Genomic DNA, 24,349 nt, shown 5'->3' with positions numbered 1-24,349 from the left:
TTGTCTGCATTTTCAAAAGAAGAACAGGAAGCAATAGAGATCTTGGAGTCATTATTGGCAGAACAAGAACATGATCACATGGAAAAATTTCCCTCGTTCACCAAGAAAAGATCAACTGTCTTCCCCCATTGTCAGCCTGTCCAGCGATTGAAATGTTCGTCAAGATGGTAATTCAGGAATTTAGGGGATTGCCGTCGAGACGTTCCCATGACAATTTAAATAAAAATCAAAGAATTGCATTAAGTGAATTGAGGCAAATGAAGGATATTGTAGTTAAACAGGCTGACAAGGGTGGGAATATAGTTATCTGGTCAACTGAGGCCTATGAAAAAGAGGCCTTTAAACAGTTAAATGACAGATCATGCTACAGCAGAATAGATGGAAACCCTACCCACAAATTCCAAAAAGAACTACATGACATTTTACAACTAGCCCAGGAAAATAACATTATTTCTAAGGGGCACTTTGCACACTACGACATCGCAGGTGCGATGTCGGAGGGGTCATGTCGAAAGTGACGCACTTCCGGCGTCGCACTCGACATCGTAGTGTGTAAATCCTAGATGATACGATTAACGAGTGCAAAATCGTCGTAATCGTATCATCGGTGTAGTGTCTGGGAATTCCATAATTATGCCACTGCGACAGGTACGATGTTGTTCCTCGTTCCTGCGGCAGCACACATCGCTGTGTGTGAAGCCGCAGGAGCGAGGAACATCTCCTACCTGCGTCCTGCAGCTCACGCCGGCTATGCGGAAGGACAGAGGTGGGCAGGATGTTTACGTCCCGCTCATCTCCGCCCCTCCACTTCTATTGGCCGCCTGCCGTGTGACGTCGCTATGACGCTGCACGACCCGCCCCCTTAATAAGGAGGCGGGTCGCCGGCCAGATCGACGTCGCAAGGCAGATGAGTCCATGTGAAGCTGCCGTAGCGATAATGTTCACTACAGTTGCTATCACAAGATATCGCTGCTGCGATGGGGGTGGGGATTATCGTGCTTGGCATCGCAAGCATTGGCTTGCGATGTCGTTGTGTGCAGAGTGCCGCTAAATCTATAGCAGAGGGTCTACTATCTGAATTGCCAGTTACCCCCACCATTTATTTTCTTCCAAAAATTCATAAGGGCCTGGTGCAACCGCCAGGGAGGCCCATAGTATCAGGCAACAACAGCCTATGGGAGCCAATTTGTCGATTTTTAGACTATTATCTCAAGCCCTTGGCCAGCACGTTGCCATCGCATATCCGAGATTCTACCGAATTCCTCAATAGGATATATGATATCAGGATGAACGAGGATATGATGATGGTAACGGCTGACGTGCAATCCCTTTATACATCCATAGCACATGAAGATGGCATTACAGCGGTAGAATTTTATTTGAGATCTTCAAATATGGATAACCAAATGGTGGACCTCCTATTACAACTACTCAGATTTGTTGCATAATTATTTCTTATTTAAGGACTGCTACTACCTCCAGGAGAGGGGTACAGCAATGGGGGGCGTCTTGTGCGCCCTCTTTTGCAAGTTTGAAAACAGATATGTACCGCAAAGAAACAGCCGTTAACTCATTACTGAATGCAAGATCTTCTAACCCGACACAGACGATAAAGGCAATCCCCACAGGCAGGGCCGTATTTGCCACTAGGCACCTGTGGTCCCGTGCCTAGGGCGGCACGTTGCGGGGGGCGGCACTTTCTGGCAGCAAAAAAAAAAATAAAAAAAAATTATATAAATTTTTTTTTTTTTTTCCATCCCCGCCCCCCGTCCCTCCCTCCGTTACACTCGGCTGTGTTCGGGGGGGGGGGGGGGGGTTGAGAGGGAGGGGAGGCGCACTTCTGTCTATTTAAATACATGGGCGCCAGGCATGGTGAGCTGATTAACCCCGGAAGTTCCATCGCCTTCACTTCCGGGGTCAGAGGCGCACGGGCGCGACAATCAGCTGACTGCCCCGTGCTGCAGCGTCCAATGCTGCAGACGACACACGCCGCGGAGGAGGACGCGTCTGCAGCTGGAGCAAGCCAGAAGAAGAGCCAGCCAGAGCAGGGCGGCGGGCACCGGAGAAGATAAGGCAGAGGCAGAGCCTAGAATGTATGGGCTCCTTACAGGTTAGTTGATGATCGTTGCGATGCCTTTTTCCACTATAATCATGCAAGGGGAGGCTGGGGGGAAAGAGGCTGAGGCTGGGGGAGGCTGGGAAGAGAGAGAGGCTGGGCAGAGAAAGAGGCTGAGGCTGGGGGAGGCTGGGAAGAGAGAGAGGCTGGGCAGAGAAAGAGGCTGAGGCTGGGGGGAGGCTGGGAAGAGAGAGAGAGGCTGAGGCTGGGAAGAGAGAGAGGCTTAGGCTGGGGGGAGGCTGGGAAGAGAGAGAGGCTGAGGCTGGGGGGAGGCTGGGAAGAGAGGCTGAGTCTGGGGGGAGAGAGGCTGAGGCTGGGGGAGAGGGAGGCTGGGGGGAAAGATGCTGAGGCTGGCGGGAGAGAGAGGCTGAGGCTGGCAGGAGAGAGGCTGAGGCTGGGGGGAGAGAGAGGCTGAGGCTGGGGGGAGAGAGGCTGAGGCTGGGGGGAGAGAGGCTGAGGCTGGGGGGAGGCTGGGGGGAGAGAGAGGCTGAGGCTGGGGGGGAGGCTGGGGAGAGAGAGAGGCTGAGGCTGGGGAGGAGAGAGGCAGATGCTGGGGGAGGCTGGGAGGAGAGAGACTGATTCTGGGGGAGGCTGATGCTGAGGGAGGCTGATGCTGGGGGAGGCTGGGAGGGGGAGGGTTGGAGGAGGGAAGCTGATGCTGAGGGAGAGTTGGAGGAGGGAGGCTGATGCTGGGGGAGGCTGGGAGGAGGGAGGCTAATGCTGGGGGAGGCTGGGAGGAGGGAGGCTAATGCTGGGGGAGGCTAGGAGGAGGGAGGCTGATGCTGGGGGAGGTTGGGAGGAGGGAGGCTGATGCTGAGGGAGGCTGGGAGGAAGGAGGCTGATGCTGGGAGGAGGGAGGCTGATGCTGGGGGAGGTTGGGAGGAGGGAGGCTGATGCTGAGGGAGGCTGGGAGGAGGGAGGCTGGGGGAGGCTGGGAGGAGGGAGGCTGAGGCTGGGGGAGGCTGATGCTGAGGGAGGCTGATGCTGAGGGAGGCTGATGCTGAGGGAGGCTGATGCTGGGGGAGGCTGGGAGGGTGAGGCTTGGAGGAGGGAAGCTGAGGGAGGAGGGAGGCTGATGCTGGGAGGAGGGAGGCTGATGCTGGGGGAGGCTAGGAGGAGGGAGGCTGATGCTGGGAGGAGGGAGGCTGACGCTGGGGGAGGCTAGGAGGAGGGAGGCTGATGCTGGGAGGAGGGAGGCTGATGCTGGGGGAGGCTAGGAGGAGGGAGGCTGATGCTGGGAGGAGGGAGGCTGATGCTGAGGGAGGCTGATGCTGAGGGAGGCTGATGCTGAGGGAGGCTGGGAGTAGGGAGGCTGATGCTGGGGGAGGCTGGGAGTAGGGAGGCTGATGCTGGGGGAGGCTGGGAGTAGGGAGGCTGATGCTGGGGGAGGCTGGGAGGAGGGAGGCTGAGGCTGGGGGAGGCTGGGAGGAGGGAGGCTGAGGCTGGGGGAGGCTGGGAGGAGGGAGGCTGAGGCTGGGGGAGGCTGAGGCTGAGGGAGGCTGATGCTGGGGGAGGCTGGGAGGGGGAGGGTTGGAGGAGGGAAGCTGATGCTGAGGGAGAGTTGGAGGAGGGAGGCTGATGCTGGGGGAGGCTGGGAGGAGGGAGGCTAATGCTGGGGGAGGCTGGGAGGAGGGAGGCTAATGCTGGGGGAGGCTAGGAGGAGGGAGGCTGATGCTGGGGGAGGTTGGGAGGAGGGAGGCTGATGCTGAGGGAAGCTGGGAGGAGGGAGGCTGATGCTGGGAGGAGGGAGGCTGATGCTGGGGGAGGTTGGGAGGAGGGAGGCTGATGCTGAGGGAGGCTGGGAGGAGGGAGGCTGGGGGAGGCTGGGAGGAGGGAGGCTGAGGCTGGGGGAGGCTGATGCTGAGGGAGGCTGATGCTGAGGGAGGCTGATGCTGAGGGAGGCTGATGCTGGGGGAGGCTGGGAGGGGGAGGGTGAGGCTTGGAGGAGGGAAGCTGAGGGAGGAGGGAGGCTGATGCTGGGAGGAGGGAGGCTGATGCTGGGGGAGGCTAGGAGGAGGGAGGCTGATGCTGGGAGGAGGGAGGCTGACGCTGGGGGAGGCTAGGAGGAGGGAGGCTGATGCTGGGAGGAGGGAGGCTGATGCTGGGGGAGGCTAGGAGGAGGGAGGCTGATGCTGGGAGGAGGGAGGCTGATGCTGAGGGAGGCTGATGCTGAGGGAGGCTGATGCTGAGGGAGGCTGGGAGTAGGGAGGCTGATGCTGGGGGAGGCTGGGAGTAGGGAGGCTGATGCTGGGGGAGGCTGGGAGTAGGGAGGCTGATGCTGGGGGAGGCTGGGAGGAGGGAGGCTGAGGCTGGGGGAGGCTGGGAGGAGGGAGGCTGAGGCTGGGGGAGGCTGGGAGGAGGGAGGCTGAGGCTGGGGGAGGCTGAGGCTGGGGGAGGCTGAGGCTGGGAGCAGGGAGGCTGATGCTGGGGGAGGCTGGGAAGAGGGAGGCTGTTGCTGGGAAGAGGGTGGCTGATGCTGGGGGAGGCTGGGAAGAGGGAGGCTGATGCTGGGGGAGGCTGGGAAGAGGGAGGCTGATGCTTGGGGAGGCTGGGAAGAGGGAGGCTGATGCTGGGGGAGGCTGGGAGGAGGGAGGCTGATACTGGGGCAAGCTGGGAGCAGGGAGGCTGATGCTGGGGGAGGCTGGGAGGAGATAGGCTGATGCTGGGGGAGGCTGGGAGGGGGAGGAGGGAGGCTGATGCTCTGGGAGGCTGATGCTGGGGGAGGCTTGGAGGAGGGGGGCTGGGAGGAGGGAGGCTGATGCTGGGGGAGGCTGGAAGGAGGGAGGCTGATGCTGGGGGAGGCTGGGAGGAGGGAGGCTGATGCTGGGGGGAAGCTGGGAGCAGGGAGGCTGATGCTGGGGGGAAGCTGGGAGCAGGGAGGCTGATGCTGGGGGAGGCTCATGCTGGGGGAGGCTGGGAGGAGACAGGCTGATGCTGGAGAAGGCTCATGCTGGGGGAGGATGGGAGGAGAGAGGCTGATGCTGGGGTAAGCTGGGAGCAGGGAGGCTGATGCTGAGGGAGGCTGGGGGGAGAGAGGCTGATTCTGGGGGCGGCTGGGGGGAGAGAGGCTGATGCTGGGGGAGAGGCTGGGAGGAGGGAGGCTAATGCTGGGGGAGGCTAGGAGGAGGGAGGCTGATGCTGGGCGAGGTTGGGAGGAGGGAGGCTGATGCTGAGGGAGGCTGGGAGGAGGGAGGCTGATGCTGGGAGGAGGGAGGCTGATGCTGGGGGAGGTTGGGAGGAGGGAGGCTGATGCTGAGGGAGGCTGGGAGAAGGGAGGCTGGGGGAGGCTGGGAGGAGGGAGGCTGAAGCTGGGGGAGGCTGATGCTGAGGGAGGCTGATGCTGGGGGAGGCTGGGAGGGGGAGGGTGAGGCTTGGAGGAGGGAAGCTGAGGGAGGAGGGAGGCTGATGCTGGGAGGAGGGAGGCTGATGCTGGGGGAGGCTAGGAGGAGGGAGGCTGATGCTGGGAGGAGGGAGGCTGACGCTGGGGGAGGCTAGGAGGAGGGAGGCTGATGCTGGGAGGAGGGAGGCTGATGCTGGGGGAGGCTAGGAGGAGGGAGGCTGATGCTGGGAGGAGGGAGGCTGATGCTGAGGGAGGCTGATGCTGAGGGAGGCTGATGCTGAGGGAGGCTGATGCTGGGGGAGGCTGGGAGTAGGGAGGCTGATGCTGGGGGAGGCTGGGAGTAGGGAGGCTGATGCTGGGGGAGGCTGGGAGGAGGGAGGCTGAGGCTGGGGGAGGCTGGGAGGAGGGAGGCTGAGGCTGGGGGAGGCTGGGAGGAGGGAGGCTGAGGCTGGGGGAGGCTGAGGCTGGGGGAGGCTGAGGCTGGGGGAGGCTGATGCTGGGGGAAGCTGGGAGCAGGGAGGCTGATGCTGGGGGAGGCTGGGAGGAGAGAGGCTGATGCTGGAGGAGGCTCATGCTGGGGGAAGATGGGAGGAGAGAGGCTGATGCTGGGGTAAGCTGGGAGCAGGGAGGCTGATGCTGAGGGAGGCTGGAGGGACAGAGGCTGATGCTGAGGGAGGCTGATGCTGGGGGAGGCTGATGCTGAGGGAGGCTGATGCTGGGGGAGGCTGGGAGGGGGAGGGTGAGGCTTGGAGGAGGGAAGCTGAGGGAGGAGGGAGGCTGATGCTGGGAGGAGGGAGGCTGATGCTGGGGGAGGCTAGGAGGAGGGAGGCTGATGCTGGGAGGAGGGAGGCTGATGCTGGGGGAGGCTAGGAGGAGGGAGGCTGATGCTGGGAGGAGGGAGGCTGATGCTGGGGGAGGCTAGGAGGAGGGAGGCTGATGCTGGGAGGAGGGAGGCTGATGCTGGGGGAGGCTAGGAGGAGGAAGGCTGATGCTGGGAGGAGGGAGGCTGATGCTGGGGGAGACTAGGAGGAGGGAGGCTGATGCTGGGAGGAGGGAGGCTGATGCTAGAGGAGGCTAGGAGGAGGGAGGCTGATGCTGGGAGGAGGGAGGCTGATGCTGGGGGAGGCTAGGAGGAGGGAGGCTGATGCTGGGAGGAGGGAGGCTGATGCTGGGGGAGGCTAGGAGGAGGGAGGCTGATGCTGGGAGGAGGGAGGCTGATGCTGGGGGAGGCTAGGAGGAGGGAGGCTGATGCTGGGAGGAGGGAAGCTGATGCTGGGGGAGGCTGATGCTGAGGGAGGCTGATGCTGAGGGAGGCTGGGAGGAGGGAGGCTGAGGCTGGGGGAGGCTTGGAGGAGGGAGGCTGAGGCTGGGGGAGGCTGGGAGGAGGGAGGCTGAGGCTGGGGGAGGCTGGGAGGAGGGAGGCTGAGGCTGGGGGAGGCTGGAAGGAGGGAGGCTGAGGCTGGGGGAGGCTGGGAGGAGAGAGGCTGATGCTGGGGGAGGCTGGGAGGGGGAGGCTTGGAGGTGGGAGGCTGATGAGGAGGGAGGCTGGGAGAAGGGAGGCTGATGCGGGGGGAGGCTGGGAGGAGGGAGGCTGGGAGGAGAGAGGCTGATGCTGGGGGAGGCTGGGAGGCTGATGCTGGGGGAGGCTGGGAGGCTGATGCTGGGGGAGGCTGATGCTGGGGGAGGCTGATGCTGGGGGAGGCTGGGAGGAGGGTGGGGGAGGCTAGGAGGAGGGTAGCTGATGCTGTGGGAGGCTGGGAAGAGGGTGGCTGATGCTGTGGGAGGCTGGGAAGAGGGTGGCTGATGCTGGGGGAGGCTGGGAAGAGGGAGGCTGTTGCTGGGAAGAGGGTGGCTGATGCTGGGGGAGGCTGGGAAGAGGGAGGCTGATGCTGGGGGAGGCTGGGAAGAGGGAGGCTGATGCTGGGGGAGGCTGGGAGGAGGGAGGCTGATACTGGGGCAAGCTGGGAGCAGGGAGGCTGATGCTGGGGGAGGCTGGGAGGAGAGAGGCTGATGCTGGGGGAGGCTGGGAGGGGGAGGAGGGAGGCTGATGCTCTGGGAGGCTGATGCTGGGGGAGGCTTGGAGGAGGGGGGCTGGGAGGAGGGAGGCTGATGCTGGGGGAGGCTGGAAGGAGGGGGGCTGATGCTGGGGGAGGCTGGGAGGAGGGAGGCTGATGCTGGGGGGAAGCTGGGAGCAGGGAGGCTGATGCTGGGGGAGGCTGGGAGGAGAGAGGCTGATGCTGGAGGAGGCTCATGCTGGGGGAGGCTGGGAGGAGACAGGCTGATGCTGGAGAAGGCTCATGCTGGGGGAGGATGGGAGGAGAGAGGCTGATGCTGGGGTAAGCTGGGAGCAGGGAGGCTGATGCTGAGGGAGGCTGGGGGGAGAGAGGCTGATTCTGGGGGCGGCTGGGGGGAGAGAGGCTGATGCTGGGGGAGAGGCTGCTGCTGGAGGCGGGGGGGAAGAGGCTGCTGCTGGGGGAATGGAAGAGGGGCCAATGCTAGAGACAGATGACAAGGGTTAAGGGATAGAGCAATGACAATATCGATGGGGGGGAGTGTAAGGACTCAGAATAAGAGGGGGGCAGCATTGGGAGCTCATTATGGAGAAGGGGCAGCATGTGTGGGCTCAGTATGGAGTGGAACAATGTAGGGGAGTCAATATCAAGAGTGGGGTAGTGTGTGTGTGGGGGGTCTCAGCATAAGCGTTAGTGTGGTGGTCTTAGTATGATGAGTGGGGCAGCATGGAGATGTCATTATGGAAAAGAGGAAGGCAGCATTAGGAGCTCATGGAGAGGGGCAGCATGCATGGGACACTGTGAGGAGGTGGCAGCATGCACGGGACACTGTGAGGAGGGGGCAGCATGCACGGGACATTGTGAGGAGGGGGCAGCATGCACGGGACATTGTGAGGAGGGGGCAGCATGCATGGGACATTGTGAGGAGGGGCAGCATGCATCGGACACTGTCAGGAGGGGGCAGCATGCATCGGACACTGTCAGGAGGGGGCAGCATGCATGGGACATTGTGAGGAGGGGGCAGCATGCATGGGACATTGTGAGGAGGGGGCAGCATGCATGGAACATTGTGAGGAGGGGGCAGCATGCATGGGACATTGTGAGGAGGGGGCAGCATGCATGGGACACTGTCAGGAGGGGGACGCATGCATGGGACATTGTGAGGAGGGGGCAGCATGCATGGGACATTGTGAGGAGGGGGCAGCATGCATGGGACATTGTGAGGAGGGGGCAGCATGCATGGGACACTGAGGAGGGGGAAGCATGCATGGGACACTGAGGAGGGGGAAGCATGCATGGGACATTGTGAGGAGTGGGAAGCATGCATGGGACATTGTGAGGAGGGGGCAGCATGCATGGGACACTGTGAGGAGGGGGCAGCATGCATGGGACATTGTGAGGAGGGGGCAGCATGCATGGGACACTGTGAGGAGGGGGCAGCATGCATGGGACACTGTGAGGAGGGGGCAGCATGCATGGGACACTGTGAGGAGGGGGCAGCATGCATGGGACACTGTGAGGAGGGGGCAGCATGCATGGGACACTGTGAGGAGGGGGCAGCATGCATGGGACATTGTGAGGAGGGGGCAGCATGCATGGGACATTGTGAGGAGGGGGCAGTTTGCATGGGACATTGTGAGGAGGGGGCAGCATGCATGGGACATTGTGAGGAGGGGGCAGCATGCATGGGACATTGTGTGGAGGGGGCAGCATGCATGGGACATTGTGAGGAGGGGGCAGCATGCAAGGGACATTGTGAGGAGGGAGCAGCATGCATGGGACATTGTGAGGAGGGGGCAGCATGCATGGGACATTGTGAGGAGGGGGCAGCATTCATGGGACATTGTGAGGAGGGGGCAGCATTCATGGGACATTGTGAGGAGGGGGCAGCATGCATGGGACATTGTGAGGAGGGGGCAGCAAGCATGGGACATTGTGAGGAGGGAGCAGCATGCATGGGACATTGTGACGAGGGAGCAGCATGCATGGGACATTGTGAGGAGGGGGCAGCATGCATGGGACATTGTGAGGAGGGGGCAGCATGCATGGGACATTGTGAGGAGGGGGCAGCATGCATGGGACATTGTCCTCACATCATGCTGCTCCCTCCTCACAATGTACAGATCATATTTCATAATCGAGGAAGGTGTGGTGCATATACAGTAGTTTATAAGGGAGGGCAGTGTGGTGTTTATTAGGGGCAGTGTCACAGTCACAGTATATAAGTGGGGACGGTGTGGTGGGAATATTTTATACTCATGCTATGTTTTGATGTGCCTGTGGTGATTCCCATGGGGGGGGGGGCGTTCGTTTCTTATTGATACTTTTTAAAGTGTGCTACAGAGTAGATCTGCCTTAAACAGATGTCGTGTGCGAAAACTCAGTTTTACGTTGTCACTAAGGGGCGCGACCACTTAAAGTGCCTAGGGCAGCACGAAGGCAAAATACAGACCTGCCCACAGGTCAGTTTCTGCGGGCAAGACGCATTTGTTCTAGCAACGAACTATTTGAGGCACAAGCATGTGATCTAAAGAAACGTTTTCACTCTCGCAAATATAGGACAACGACAATTGAAGATGGATATTCAAGGGCAAAAAGAAGTACAAGAGAAGAACTTTTGAAACTAAGGGGCACTTTGCACGCTGCGACATCGCAGGCCGATGCTGCGATGCAGAGCGCGATAGTCCCCGCCCCCGTCGCAGCTGCGATATCCTTGTGATAACTGCCGTAGCGAACATTATCGCTACGGCAGCTTCACATGGACTCACCTGTCCTGCGACCGTCGCTCTAACCGGCGACCCACCTCCTTATTAAGGGGGTGGGTCATATGACGTCACTGCGACATCACACGGCAGGCGGCCAATAGTAGCGGAGGGGCGGAGATGAGCGGGATGTAAACATCCCGCCCACCTCCTTCCTTCCGCATATCCTACGGAAGCCGCAGTGACGCTGGTAGGAGATGTTCCTCGCTCCTGCGGCTTCACACACAGCAATGTGTGCTGCCGCAGGAACGAGGAACAACATCGGACCGTCGTGTCAGCGTAATCATGGAGTACGCCGACGCTGCACCGATGATACGATTACGACGCTTTTGCGCTCGTTAATCGTATCATCGAGCCTTTACACACTACGATGTCGCATGCGATGCCGGAAGTGCTTCATTTTCAATTTGACCCCACCGACATCGCACCTGCGATGTCGTAGTGTGCAAAGTCCGCCTAACACAGAAAAAAGAAGATAATAAGATAAGATATATAACCCCTTTTCACGCACAGTGGCGAGAAATGACAACTATTTTGGAAAGATATTGGCCTATATTGTTATCGGATGGAGACCTATCATCAGTACTGACCCCTAGACCAGCTATTACACCGAAACGCTGTAAAACAATTAGGGACCTAATTGTTAGGAGTCACTACATACCACCCCCCCAAAAACATTTTCTGGGAATGAATACGGGCCCCAGATGGGGTTGCTATCCATGTGGGGATTGTAGTGCATGTACACAGGTGGAAAGATCTTTTGAGTTTTATGATTCATCTAGATCAAACACATACAAAATACTACACTATATCAATTGTCGATCTATGGGTATAGTTTATTGGGCAATATGCCCTTGTGGCCTGATATATGATGGCCTAACTTCTAGGGAGTTCAGGATCAGGATCATGGAGCATATCCGAGATATAAAAAGTGCGGTCAAGGTGAAAAAGACTGAAGAAGTTGGTATGCTAAAAAATATTCCAAAACATTTCAGAGAAAAGCATAATTGTAACTGGAGAATGTTAAAATTCAGAGGAATTGATAAGGTCCATCTAGGTGCAAAAGGGGGTGATCTCAAAAACAACTTAGCTCAAAAGGAGGTCCACTGGATTACCACCCTAGACACTACGAAACCTAAAGGGTTAAACGATATGGTGCGTTGTAAGCCATTTTTGAAGTATAGATAGTTCACGACCCTTGTGTGTGTGTGGTGGGAGGATGACACATGTCCTACACACTTCACCACTGCTTTTAAAGTTTTGTTTTTAAATTTGTGATTTTAAATTTTGTTATTGTTTATCACAGAAATGTATGACCGGTTCCCTAAACTACAACAAGCTGAAGTTGACAATGTGGATCTATTTTGGAGGGCTTTAAGAGCAAGTTTGAATTAAAGAACTAAAAGAACTGAATAAGTGTATTATGATGGAAATATGGTTGTAATTTATAATATAAGTATGTTCTGTAGCCATTAACTAAATAATGGTACTGACACGAATATATGATAACAATGTATAATGTTTGCCCTTAATTTTGCCAACAGTAAATATAGAGAGCACGGACTCTCTGTGTCCTGTACGCGCGCGCGCGGCCCAATCCACGACCCCCTTCCCTGCTGTGCCCAGCGTCCAATGGTAGGTCGACTCTGTGCACATGCGCGGTGTGGACTTCCGGGACGCCGGCTTCGGCGGTGAATGCGGAAGTGGCTGGACTACGCGCGCCACAAGTTACAGGTGCATATCTCAGGAGAGGTATTTAGGGAGCTGGTTCCACTGTCCCCGTGTGTCGCCCTGGGCAAGCCAGGGGACACAGGTCACACACCACCACACCCCACACTCCAGGTAGGCACATCACAGCTAACCAGAAATCCTTGTTGCCTTCCTCCAGGAGTCTGATGATGGACACCAGGGGGTGGGCCAGGCGGTTGGCTCCGCCCATCGAGGAGGTCACAGCTCTGGAGGCGGGAGAAACCAGGCAGTCAGCTCAGGGAGGAGCAGGAGTGAGGAGCTAAGTGAAAGTGAAAGTAGAAAAGTGGAAAAGGAGGAAAGCAAGTGAAGTGACAGAAGAGAAAGAAAGCCTGAAGGGTCCAGCTTTGTGTAGGGCCAGATCAGCAAGGTTAGCGACGGCGGTGACTGTCTGGAGGGGGACCGTTTGGAAGTTCCTGGAAGGACCCCCGTTGGCTGTGTGCCCGGTGGTCTGGAGCAGTGTTCCGAAGGACAGTCAGCACCAGGGCAGGGGCCTCTCGGACCCCGGCAAGGCTAGGAGTCGCCAAATTTGCCGAATCCGTCAGTGACGGGGACGCAGATCCCCCAACAACCAAGTCCCGATTGAAGGCAACAGTCCAACCTGAAGCAGAGAGACACCGCCACCGCCACGGCACCAGTTTCTCAGGGCCAGCGCCTGCGGGCAAAGTGTAGAGCTCCTCCGGCCCAGATTGCAGTCGGGGAGCGGGTAACCGGAGGGAATCCACCGCTACCACAAGTCAAACATAGGTGCAAGGAAGAGGGACATCACCGTCACCTACCGGGAGTGCAGGTGCAGCCGTCTGTGGGACTGTCCTACCAGCCGTTTGGTTTACCGTACAAACTGTGTCCATGTCTCAGGCTGAGTGAGTACCACAGTGCCGCAAGGCACAGCGCTGCCCCCGCGTCCCTGCGCCCATCAGGCCCCGCACCTACTTCTCCATCACCGGGCCCCGGGATCACCAACCCCTACCCACGGAGGGGCAACACAACACCTGGCTGCTCCGCATCACCATCCCCGGGAGCCCCGTATAGAGCAGCGGTGGTGAAATCACCACAACCGTGGGTGGCGTCACGAACTATAACAATCCCCACACCCAACCACAAACCCCCCTTTTCACTCACGGGCGAGGAGTGTCGCTCGAGAAACCCCGGGATCTGGCCCACAGCTCGAGCCACCACTGAGCAGCTGCCGGACCCGAGCAGAAGGGGTGAGCGTAGTGTGCCGACACCCTCCTCCCCGCCCGCGACAACTTGGCGTCACGAACAGGATCTTACCGCTCTGCCGTTTGGTAGAGGTGCGCCTTGTTACCGCCGGAGGTATCCGGCAGAAAAATTTCAGAAGCCGCCATCTTTGGCGCGAAAAGTTCCCGCTCGAGCGTCTTCTCGAGCAGTAGAGGCGCGAAGGCCAAAACCCCGCCCCGAGAGAGGAGGGTCCGGAAAGAGCTAAGGGGGACGGAAACAAGATGTCTGCGCCCGACGGAGCCGCTGGAGGAGCGGTGGTCGCAGCCGCAGCGGCACCCGCGGATGGGAATGGGCCTGCCCAAGTCCCGGCGGTACCGGCGGGATGTGCCGCGGCCCCCGCGCTCGCTCAGGTCATGCCGTTCTCCTTGCCCTATGCGCCCGGAGCTGCCTGGCTACCGCAGTATGATGGGAAACCGTATGCCCTACAGGCCTTCCGGAAAAAGATTAACCCGTTGCTAGAGCTGTACCCCCTGACTGATAAGCAACGAGCGGCGATAGTGCTAGGCCAGCTAACCGGTGCGGCGGAGCAGGAAGCGGAGACCTGGGCCGAGGGGGACCGGCTCTCTGTAGCCACCATCTTTGAGAAGCTACAGACTGCCTTCGAGACCCGGACTGAAGCTGAGCTGAGGATGCAGTTTTACCAGTGCCGGCAACGAGCCGGGGATAGCATTCGGGACTATGCTCTACGTCTGCAGACCGCCCTCCGCACGCTGAAGCGGGTGAACTCTATTAATGAGGCGGATAGCAACAAGATGTTGGTGGAGCAATTTGCGCAGGGGATGAGGTCCCCTGAGGATCGTAAACAACTCCGGCTGTGGGCCCTGGAACACCCTGATGTGGACTTTGCTGTGTTAAAAGAGCGGGCTATCAAAGCACTCCAGCCCCCAGCTGCTGAAGTTCTGGAACCCGTCCCGTGGCCCGTCGAGACAGCTCCTGTTGTGGCGGCCTCAGCCAAACCAACCTCTGTAATACCTGCAGTCCCGAGCAGCACAGTCGAAGAGTTGGCAGCCCAGGTCCGTCGCATGGATGGAGACCTTGCCAAAATCCTTGCTGCACTGCAACCTTTGACCAGATCTCAGCCTCCAGCGCAGATACAGCTTGCTGACAGTCCCGAGGATGTTCCCTGGATGCAGCAGAGAAGTGCTAACAACCCGCGGAGCAGACCTCCAATCTGCTACAAGTGCCGTAAGCCGGGCCATTACTACCGACAGTGCCCGTTAAACGAGCAACCCCTGGGGCCCCGGGCCAATCCTCAGGAGTAGAACATCGTGGCCCCCCGGACTGGCGAGACCGATATATCGGGGCCCGCCCTATCATCCCCGTGGCTGTGGACGGCATACCAGTGATGGCTCTCTTGGACACTGGATCACAGGTAACTACTATACCGTACAAGTTGTACCAGCGGTATTGGGCCGTAGACGAGCTGGCGCCTCCAGACAATAGTATAACGTTGATAGCCGCTAATGGACTTCCATTGACCCAGGTGGGGTCTAAACAAGTGGCTATGACAGTGGGGCAAGCTGAACTACAACACCAGGGTATGATTGTGATCATGAATGAACCCAGTGATCATAACCCAAAGATAGTGCTGGGAACCAATGTGATGGAACACTGCATGGCTGATGTGTTGACCCTATTGCAACAGCTGGCCGCCACAGCGGCGGGGAGCCGGCAGAGGGCTGTGCAGCGTGAAATCCGTGCCCTGATGTATTGCCAGCATGTAAGCTCAACAGGAGGGGAGATTGGTGGAGTGAGAGTGATGGATGTTGCTCCATTGACTGTGCCCCCTAGGAGTGAGATGATGATCTGGTGTAGGGCAGCAGTAGGGCCCCAGGGGCGTGACTACCCCGCAATGATGGAGCCCATGCCTTCCGAGCACTGGCCCACTGTAATGGCCGCCCGAGGGGTGGTGGATGTGAAGAAAGGGAGAGTGCCTGTGAGAGTGTTGAACTGTGGGGAGGAAGAAGTCAGGCTTCCCCGGTATGCCACCATTGCCAAGCTGCTTACCCTGGACCCTCACACTATCCATGAAGCCAGTCCATCCACACTCCAACCTGCCACCAACACTCCCCCACCCCAGGGGGACATAAAAGAGTGGCACCAACAGCTACATGTAGGCACTGATGATACCCCTACACATCACAGGGCAGGGGTACACAGGGTGGTGCAGGAGTACGAACAGGTTTTCAGTAAGCACCCCCTAGACTTCGGGCAGATCAAGGGGGTCCAACACCACATTCCCACAGGTGAACATCCCCCTGTCAAAGAGAGGTACAGACCTATTCCCCCTGCACATTACCAGTGTGCCAAGGATATGTTGAGGAATATGAAGGAGGCGGGGGTTATTCGGGACAGCTGTAGTCCCTGGGCTGCTCCGTTGGTACTGGTTAAGAAGAAGGATGGTACCATGCGGATGTGTGTGGACTACCGGAAGATCAACCAGATAACCCATAAAGATGCCTATCCATTACCTCGTATTGAAGAGTCTTTGGCCGCACTGAGGACTGCAAACTACTTCTCGACCCTTGACCTCACCAGCGGGTACTGGCAAGTGGCCGTGGCTCCAGAGGACCGGGAGAAGACCGCCTTCACCACCCCGATGGGGCTCTGCGAATTCAATAGCATGCCGTTTGGGCTGTGCAATGCCCCTGGGACCTTCCAATGGTTGATGGAGTGCTGTCTGGGACATTTAAACTTCGAGACCGTCCTGCTGTATTTGGATGATGTGATTGTTTATTCCCAGACGTATGAAGCCCATCTGGAGCACCTGGCCGAGGTGTTCGCGTCCCTTGCCAAGTACGGGATGAAGTTGAAGCCCTCAAAATGCCACCTGCTGAAACCCAGGGTGCAGTATCTAGGGCATGTGGTGAGTGCGGATGGTGTCGCCCCCGACCCTGAGAAGATCACTGCCATCCAGAGCTGGCCGAGACCAACTACAGTGAGGGAGGTAAGGCAGTTTCTGGGTCTGGTGGGGTACTATCGGCGCTTTATAAAGGGGTACACGAAGATGGCCGCCCCCATGCAAGATCTCCTCGTGGGACAGACCAAAGGTGGTAGACCCATTGGAGCCCCACTGTCGTGGGAGGACAAGCATGAAGAGTCCTTTTGCCAGTTGAAGGCGGCCCTGACCGGAGAAGAGGTCCTGGCGTACCCTGACTATGGGCACCCGTTCATCCTCCACACGGACGCCAGTAACGTGGGGCTAGGAGCGGTCCTATCCCAGGTCCAGGATGGAAAGGAGAAGGTGATTGCCTACGCCAGCCGAAAACTCCGGCCGACCGAAAGGAACCCTGAGAACTATAGCTCCTTCAAGCTCGAGCTACTGGCGTTGGTGTGGGCTATCACGGAGCGGTTCCGTCACTACTTGGCGGCAGCAAAATTCACCGCATTCACGGACAACAATCCGCTGACTCACCTGAACATGGCCAAGTTGGGCGCGCTGGAGCAGCGGTGGGTAGCCCGGTTAGCCAACTATGACTTCACCATAAAGTACCGAGCTGGTCGTGTCAACATCAATGCAGATGCACTCTCCCGGAGGCCCCATTTGTCAGAAGAGGGGTGCGAGGATGACGACCTCGAGGAGATCGAGTTGCCTGCGTTTCACCAGCCGCCTACTGAGAGGGTACAAGTATGTCAGCAAAGGGTGGATCTGGACCCGCGGCCCAGTCAAGAGTGGCAGGACGCCCAGGACCAAGCGCCGGCTGTCCGCCTTGTCAAGACCCTGGTGGAACAAGGTGCTATGGGAATAGACCCTGCCGCTCCAGCCGAAGCCCAACGTTTGTGGAAAGAACGGAAACGGCTTTACCTACACCAAGGGAGGCTGTACCATGAGCTGATCAACCCGAAGACCCATGAGAAAATATGCCAGTTAATTGTTCCTCAAGCTGATGTCGCTACTGTCCTACAGGCATACCATGATGGTGCTGGCCACTTCGGGTGGAAGAAGCTGGAGATGCTGTTGAGGGAGCGGTTCTATTGGAGTGGGATGCGTTAATCGGTGGAAGCCTGGTGCCGAGAGTGCGGTCCTTGTACGCTGAGAAGAAAGGACGAGACTAGCCAGAGGGCACCGTTACATCCCATAGTCACCCATCAGCCGCTGGAGCTGGTCGCCCTAGACCATGTCAAGCTCACCCCTAGCCGAAGTGGGTACACCTACGCATTGACCATGGTAGACCACTACTCAAGATTTATGGTGGTAGTCCCCGTTAAGGACCTGACTGGTCGAACCGCTGCTCGAGCGTTCCAGGCCTATTTTTGCCGACCCCATGGGTACCCCGAGAAGGTGCTGACTGACCAAGGCCCGGCTTTCGAAGCAGAAGTGTTTCACGAATTCTGCCAGTTGTACGGCTGCAAGAAGATCCGGACCACTCCGTACCACGCCCAAACCAACAGCATGTGCGAGAAAATGAACCACTTGGTCCTGGGGCTCCTCAAGACGCTACCGCTGGAAGAACGGAACATGTGGCCGGAAAAGTTACCCGACTTGGTCGACATGTACAATAATATCCCGTCCAGCTCGACGAAGTGCACCCCAGCGTATCTGATGAGGGCTCATCCTGGCCGCCTGCCGGTGGATCTGGAGATGGGGTTGGAGGCCCCGGAAGCACTCCCTTCAACGGCAGAGTGGGAAAGTCGGAGGAGGGCCCAGTACCGGCAAATCCAGGAGTATGTGGAGAAAAACCTCAGTCGAAGCCGAGAACAGCAAGAGCACCGGTTCAATCAGAAGGCACCCGCAGGTCCTTTCCAGCCAGGAGATGTGGTGCTGAAACGGAAGAGAAAGCCCACAAACTGGACGACCAGTGGGAGCAAGTCCCTTACGTCGTACAACCCACAGAATGGGACGATGGGAAGACCTACCAGATCAGTCGTGACCAAGGGGGCACCCTGGCCACAGTTTCTCGGGACCATCTAAAAAAATGCCCCCCAGCGTTGAAGGCAGAGGCTGAAGTACCGGTTCCTCCACCAGTGGAAAAGGCAGCAGAGGTAATCCACACTGTGATGGGTGACTTCCCAGCAAACTGGCCTACACAGAACGGCGCGGTGATACTTCCAGTGATACTGTTCCCACAACTCGTGGATGAAGAAGTAGTGGAAGCGGTTAACCGTGAGCCAGAACCAATGCCAGTGCCCAGGGACGAACCTGTACCCAGTCCCCCTACACCTCCGCCTGCTCCACACTATAGCAGGGAGGAGGAACCGATTGTTCCCTCTACCCCACTGTCTAGCAACACTGACACTGGGCCCCGAAGGTCCACCCGTTCCAACCTAGGTAGACCCCCGCTTAGGTGCAGGGAGACCGTTCTATGAGTAAAAGGGGTCCGCAAAAGTGAAGGAGAGGTTGTTAGTTGCTGTTTGTTTAAAAGTTTTGGAAAGAATGATAAGGAAAATGAAAATTACCGAAGTTTTACCTGATTTGCTTGTGATTGAACCGGCTGGAGCCGGCACCGTTGTCCCCGTGGGGACCGTTAAAAAGTTTTGCATGGGAACTATCCATGGACAAGCCCGTGAACTTGCAGGGCACCACAAACGTTAAGTGGCTTGTAAATATGTTGGTTACCGTTACCGTTTCCGCAATACCGCCTCCGGAGAGGCAGGTTGGAGGGAGGGCCCTCAGCAGAGCAGGCTGGGGCCCAGCCACCAAAGGAACCGGTGGCTACCCTCTGGAGGGGAAGGACAGATCCCGCTCGGGTAACTTGTGCCGGACTGTGGGTCAAGGAGTGCTGCCTGGGTTTTAGGGGCAGCATCAGGGCCAGGTTGCTTGGGTGGGAGAGAGCGGAAACCGTAGCCGTAAACCGTTGCAACGTTAAAAGTAAATGTGCCTCCCGTCTTGGGAAGAGTTTTGATTAAAAATGTTATTCATGTTTTCTTAACCTTGTTACCCCCCTTTTTCAGAAAAATAAAACCGGTGTAGGACGGCAGTCCGCGGACGGTCTGCATTTTGCTACGGGGGAATGTGTCGCCCTGGGCAAGCCAGGGGACACAGGTCACACACCACCACACCCCACACTCCAGGTAGGCACATCACAGCTAACCAGAAATCCTTGTTGCCTTCCTCCAGGAGTCTGATGATGCACACCAGGGGGTGGGCCAGGCGGTTGGCTCCGCCCATCGAGGAGGTCACAGCTCTGGAGGCGGGAGAAACCAGGCAGTCAGCTCAGGGAGGAGCAGGAGTGAGGAGCTAAGTGAAAGTGAAAGTAGAAAAGTGGAAAAGGAGGAAAGCAAGTGAAGTGACAGAAGAGAAAGAAAGCCTGAAGGGTCCAGCTTTGTGTAGGGCCAGATCAGCAAGGTTAGCGACGGCGGTGACTGTCTGGAGGGGGACCGTTTGGAAGTTCCTGGAAGGACCCCCGTTGGCTGTGTGCCCGGTGGTCTGGAGCAGTGTTCCGAAGGACAGTCAGCACCAGGGCAGGGGCCTCTCGGACCCCGGCAAGGCTAGGAGTCGCCAAATTTGCCGAATCCGTCAGTGACGGGGACGCAGATCCCCCAACAACCAAGTCCCGATTGAAGGCAACAGCCCAACCTGAAGCAGAGAGACACCGCCACCGCCACGGCACCAGTTTCTCAGGGCCAGCGCCTGCGGGCAAAGCGTAGAGCTCCTCTGGCCCAGATTGCAGTCGGGGAGCGGGTATCCGGAGGGAATCCACCGCTACCACAAGTCAAACATAGGTGCAAGGAAGAGGGACATCACCGTCACCTACCGGGAGTGCAGGTGCAGCCGTCTGTGGGACCGTCCTACCAGCCGTTTGGTTTACCGTACAAACTGTGTCCATGTCTCAGGCTGAGTGAGTACCACAGTGCCGCAAGGCACAGCGCTGCCCCCACGTCCCTGCGCCCATCAGGCCCCGCACCTACTTCTCCATCACCGGGCCCCGGGATCACCAACCCCTACCCACGGAGGGGCAACACAACACCTGGCTGCTCCGCATCACCATCCCCGGGAGCCCCGTATAGAGCAGCGGTGGTGAAATCACCACAACCATGGGTGGCGTCACGAACTATAACAATCCCCACACCCAACCCATTCCCCCCTTTTCACTCACGGGCGAGGAGTGTCGCTCGAGAAACCCCGGGATCTGGCCCACAGCTCGAGCCACCACTAAGCAGCTGCCGGACCCGAGCAGAAGGGGTGAGCGTAGTGTGCCGACACCCTCCTCCCCGCCCGCGACACCCGCACCTCCGGACGAAGCTCCGGCGAAATGCGCTGGAGTGCGGGGCGGTGTGACCAGAGACCGGGCATGGTAACATCAGGTGTTTATCTTGAAAAGCAGGTTGAATGGGGAAATTGCTGAGCTGATTGAGATTGTCTATATACACTGTACTTAGCCCATTTAATCTGTTACTACTATGAGCCACCTTTATGTATAACAGTGGAATTTTGGAGAGTTTGTTCAGGATCTGAGCACCAAATTTGAAATTGGGCTACTTTACGTGCAATATATACATACATTTATAATTATAGATCACCTATGATAACAATTTTGTATAATGTTTGGGATGTGTGCAATATGATAAAAGTGCAATATGACGGTACATGAGACTAGTAAGTAAGCATTATAATCAAGCACTTTATCTAATTAATTATTTATTTGTATATTTATTGGCCCAATGCATTGCTGTATATATTTAACACTAGAACTACTGAGGGAGTCATTTTGACTACTTTGCACCATGTATTTCTATATAGGTGTCAAGAGTCCAGTAGTTCTAGTGTTAAATAGGTTGCTCTCTTGATGTTGAATAATTTTTCACCACGTGTATGAATATATATAATTGGTCTAATGAATTTGCCATGCATGGAACCTAGGTCACACTGCCCTGTGTGTTGTTTACCTTAAACGTATAGTTTGTTTTTATATAGCACTATCTGCACTGTGTGTATCCAAAAAATATAATTTCTAATAATAAAATAAAGGGATATAATAAATCCACTTGGAGACTAATTTATATTTTTATATGCAACTATGAGTCGATTGTAGGTTTATATAAATCAGCTGACATGTGCGCTGATCGCTGCCGGCTACCCGTGGCAGCCGGTGGAGATTAACACGATGACCACAGGGACGTAATATTACTTGAAATAGAAAAGATCTCCAGCTTCCAAATGCATAAAATCAATTTCTTTTATGATTAATCTGTTTTTATTGAATTTTCATAAATCAAATATAAACAACATTATATACGAGAGTAAGAAAGTAGTAATGGGGAATAAGGAAAGATTAGATAGAAAAATCTCAAGTATGGTCCCTCTCCGGGTCCAACGATCAAACATACTCATTTACATACATTGGCTTAAATGCAAATCACAATCTTCTCATTCACTCTACCGTAACATTGTTCCCTATATGGCTAATTCCATAATACTTCTAGTCCCAAGTCCTTTATCAATTTCTTTTATTACAAAAATTAAAATGCAAAGTACAGGACTTGATCCAAAATAATTGCTCTTACTATTTTGGATCAAGTCCTGTACTTTGGATTTTAATTTTTGGAATAAAAGAAATTGATTTTCTGCATTTGGAAGCTGGAGATCCTTTCTATTTCAAGTTCCTGCACCAGCAACGCTGTTATCCTTGCTTCTAAAACAGGGAGGTGTTCCTATACAGGTGAACTGGTTAAAACCCTTTCTCTATTACGTAATATTACTGCCCGCGGTAGTTAAGTGGTTAAAAACTCTTATTCTTTCATGCGTTTTTTATATTTCTTTACCTTATTTCTATACCTTATCATTAATAAAAACAACATTTTTTATATAATAGTATTTTATGGCTATTTTTTGGGAATAGGTTCTGTTGCCCCCATACAGTATACTAGTATGCAGATGTTGCGGGCGGGGAGGACGCCGCCACTGCTGCGCTCTCGCTAACGCTCGGGTCCGGCGCTGCTGCGGCTGCTGCTGCTCGGTGGCTCGAGCGGTGGGCCGGATCCAGGGACTCGAGTGGCGCTCCTCGCCCGTGAGTGAAAGGGGTGCTTGGTTTGGGGGATTTAGTCCGTGACGCCACACACGGGTCGTGGTGAAGATGGGCACCACCGCTGCTGGTGACGGGGATCACGGGAGCGATGGTAGGGAGCAGCTGGGATGTTGTTTTCCCCCTCCGTGGGTAGGGGCCAGTGGTCCCGGGGCCCGATGATGTGACGGGGAGGCAGGGCTGGTGAGGTGCAGGGTTGCAGGGACAGCGCGGCGCGGTGCCGGATGGCACGGGTGTACTCACTCAGTAAGAAATGTACAAAGTCCTTGGTAAACCAAACGGCTGGATGGACGGGTCCCGCAGCCGGCTGCTGTGTCTCTCCCCGGACAGGTGAGGGCGGCTGTCTTTCCCTGCACCTTGATGTTCTCGTTTGACTACTATGGATCCCCAACGGTAGTCCGCTCCCCGGTGTATGGGTACAGGAGGAGCCCGTTTGCCCGCAGGCACTGGCCCTTGGGTCTCTAGCCTTAGGCGGTAGCTGTATACCCTCATGGTGTGGGCGGTTGCCTTCAATCGGGACTTTTGCTGTTAGGAAACCGCTGGGGTTCCGGTCACTTTCGGATTTGACTATTGTCGGCGGCTCCAAGCCTGGTCGGGGTCCGATGGCCCTGCCTGTGTGTGCTGGCTTCACTTCGCTCCCCGGTCGGTACCGGCAGGCCAATGCCCGACCCAGGTCCTACGGTCCTGCGTTGCTTCACCACTCCTGCAGACGGCCACCACCGTTTGCCAACCTTGCTGTCAGTGCCTGGGCCACAAACCCAGACACCCAAGTGCTTACTCCTCACTCCTCAAACTCCAAACTCTATCTGTCACTTTTCCCGACTCCAGGCCTGTGAACTCCTCGGTGGGTGGGGCCAACCGCTTAGCTCCTCCCCACCTGGTGTGGACATCAGACACTGGAGGGAGGCAACAAGGGTTTTGTGTTTGGCTGGTGTCCCTATCTAATGGGGGTGGGGGTGTTTGTGTGTTATCTGTGACGACCTGGCTAGTCCAGGGCGCCACACAGACTCATAGTGTTATGTGCCACCATAGAGTAGGATGCAGATCCATATTGTATTATGCACCCTCATATTGTATTATGCGCCATCATATTGTATTATGCAGCCCCACATATTATCCTCCACCATGGGGGGCAATTTAATACATGCAGGACTATGAGGTGTGCATTAAACTATATGAAGGACTATGAGGCGCTTTATAATATATGTAGGACTATGAGGTACATTAGATTATACGGAGGACTATATGGGGCTCATTACTATGTGGAGGACTGTTTGGTACATTATACTATATGGATGGCTTTTGTGGGGCCCTGGTAATATTTGGAGGGCTGTGAGAAAGCCTTTATACTTTATCTACAGTTATATGAGGGCTATTATACTGGGTGCAAGCAATTATACAGTGTGAAGGTTTGTTTGGGGTCTATCATACTGTGCGGAGGGCTGTGTGGGGGTCATTATACTATTTGCAGGGATAGAAGGGGCCATTATTCTGGATAAAGGGCTGTGAGGGGGTCACAGTTGAGGATCTTACTGTGTCGGGGTCACCATTCATTGCCAGGGTAGTTGAAGGGGCGTACAGTAGGGTCATCATTCTTTGTGTAGGATGCTGCGGAGGAATTAATTGTGGGGTATCATGTAGGTTGCTCTTCCATGATGCATTACTACTACTCTGTTTAATATTTAAAGTTTAGTTTTATTTTTGCCCATAGTAAAAGCTCAAATTATTCTTTTATTGTGATAATTTTTACTGTTTACATTAATAGAATGTAATGTATGCTCTTTATGAGCAGCTTTTTTAACATAATATGAACTATATACATATTGCTAATTCAATCCACCTGTGGCTGCATCTATTTTTGCCATGGTCCCTTCAAACATTCGAACATATATTGGTTTTCAATGTTACATACATAGTTTATCATAGTACTCTATCCAAAATATATTCCTCACAATTGAATTGTCGAATGTTAAAAATAGTTATATTACACGGCTGTTTGAATTGGGATTTTAAAGGAGTGGTTCAATACTTATTTTTCAAAGCCACATCAATAAAATGTTGAGAAACAAGGCTTGTGTGTGTGGGGTGCCTGCATGCGTATGCCATCTTATGCCAAGTGCCATCGTTGCTAGGTGCTGGGCAGTTATTTCAATGGCAATGGACTAACA

The sequence above is a fragment of the Anomaloglossus baeobatrachus genome, chromosome 1 (assembly GCF_048569485.1).
Source record: "Anomaloglossus baeobatrachus isolate aAnoBae1 chromosome 1, aAnoBae1.hap1, whole genome shotgun sequence".
NCBI classification, from domain to species: Eukaryota; Metazoa; Chordata; class Amphibia; order Anura; family Aromobatidae; genus Anomaloglossus; species Anomaloglossus baeobatrachus.
This window is presented reverse-complemented; position numbering follows the sequence as displayed.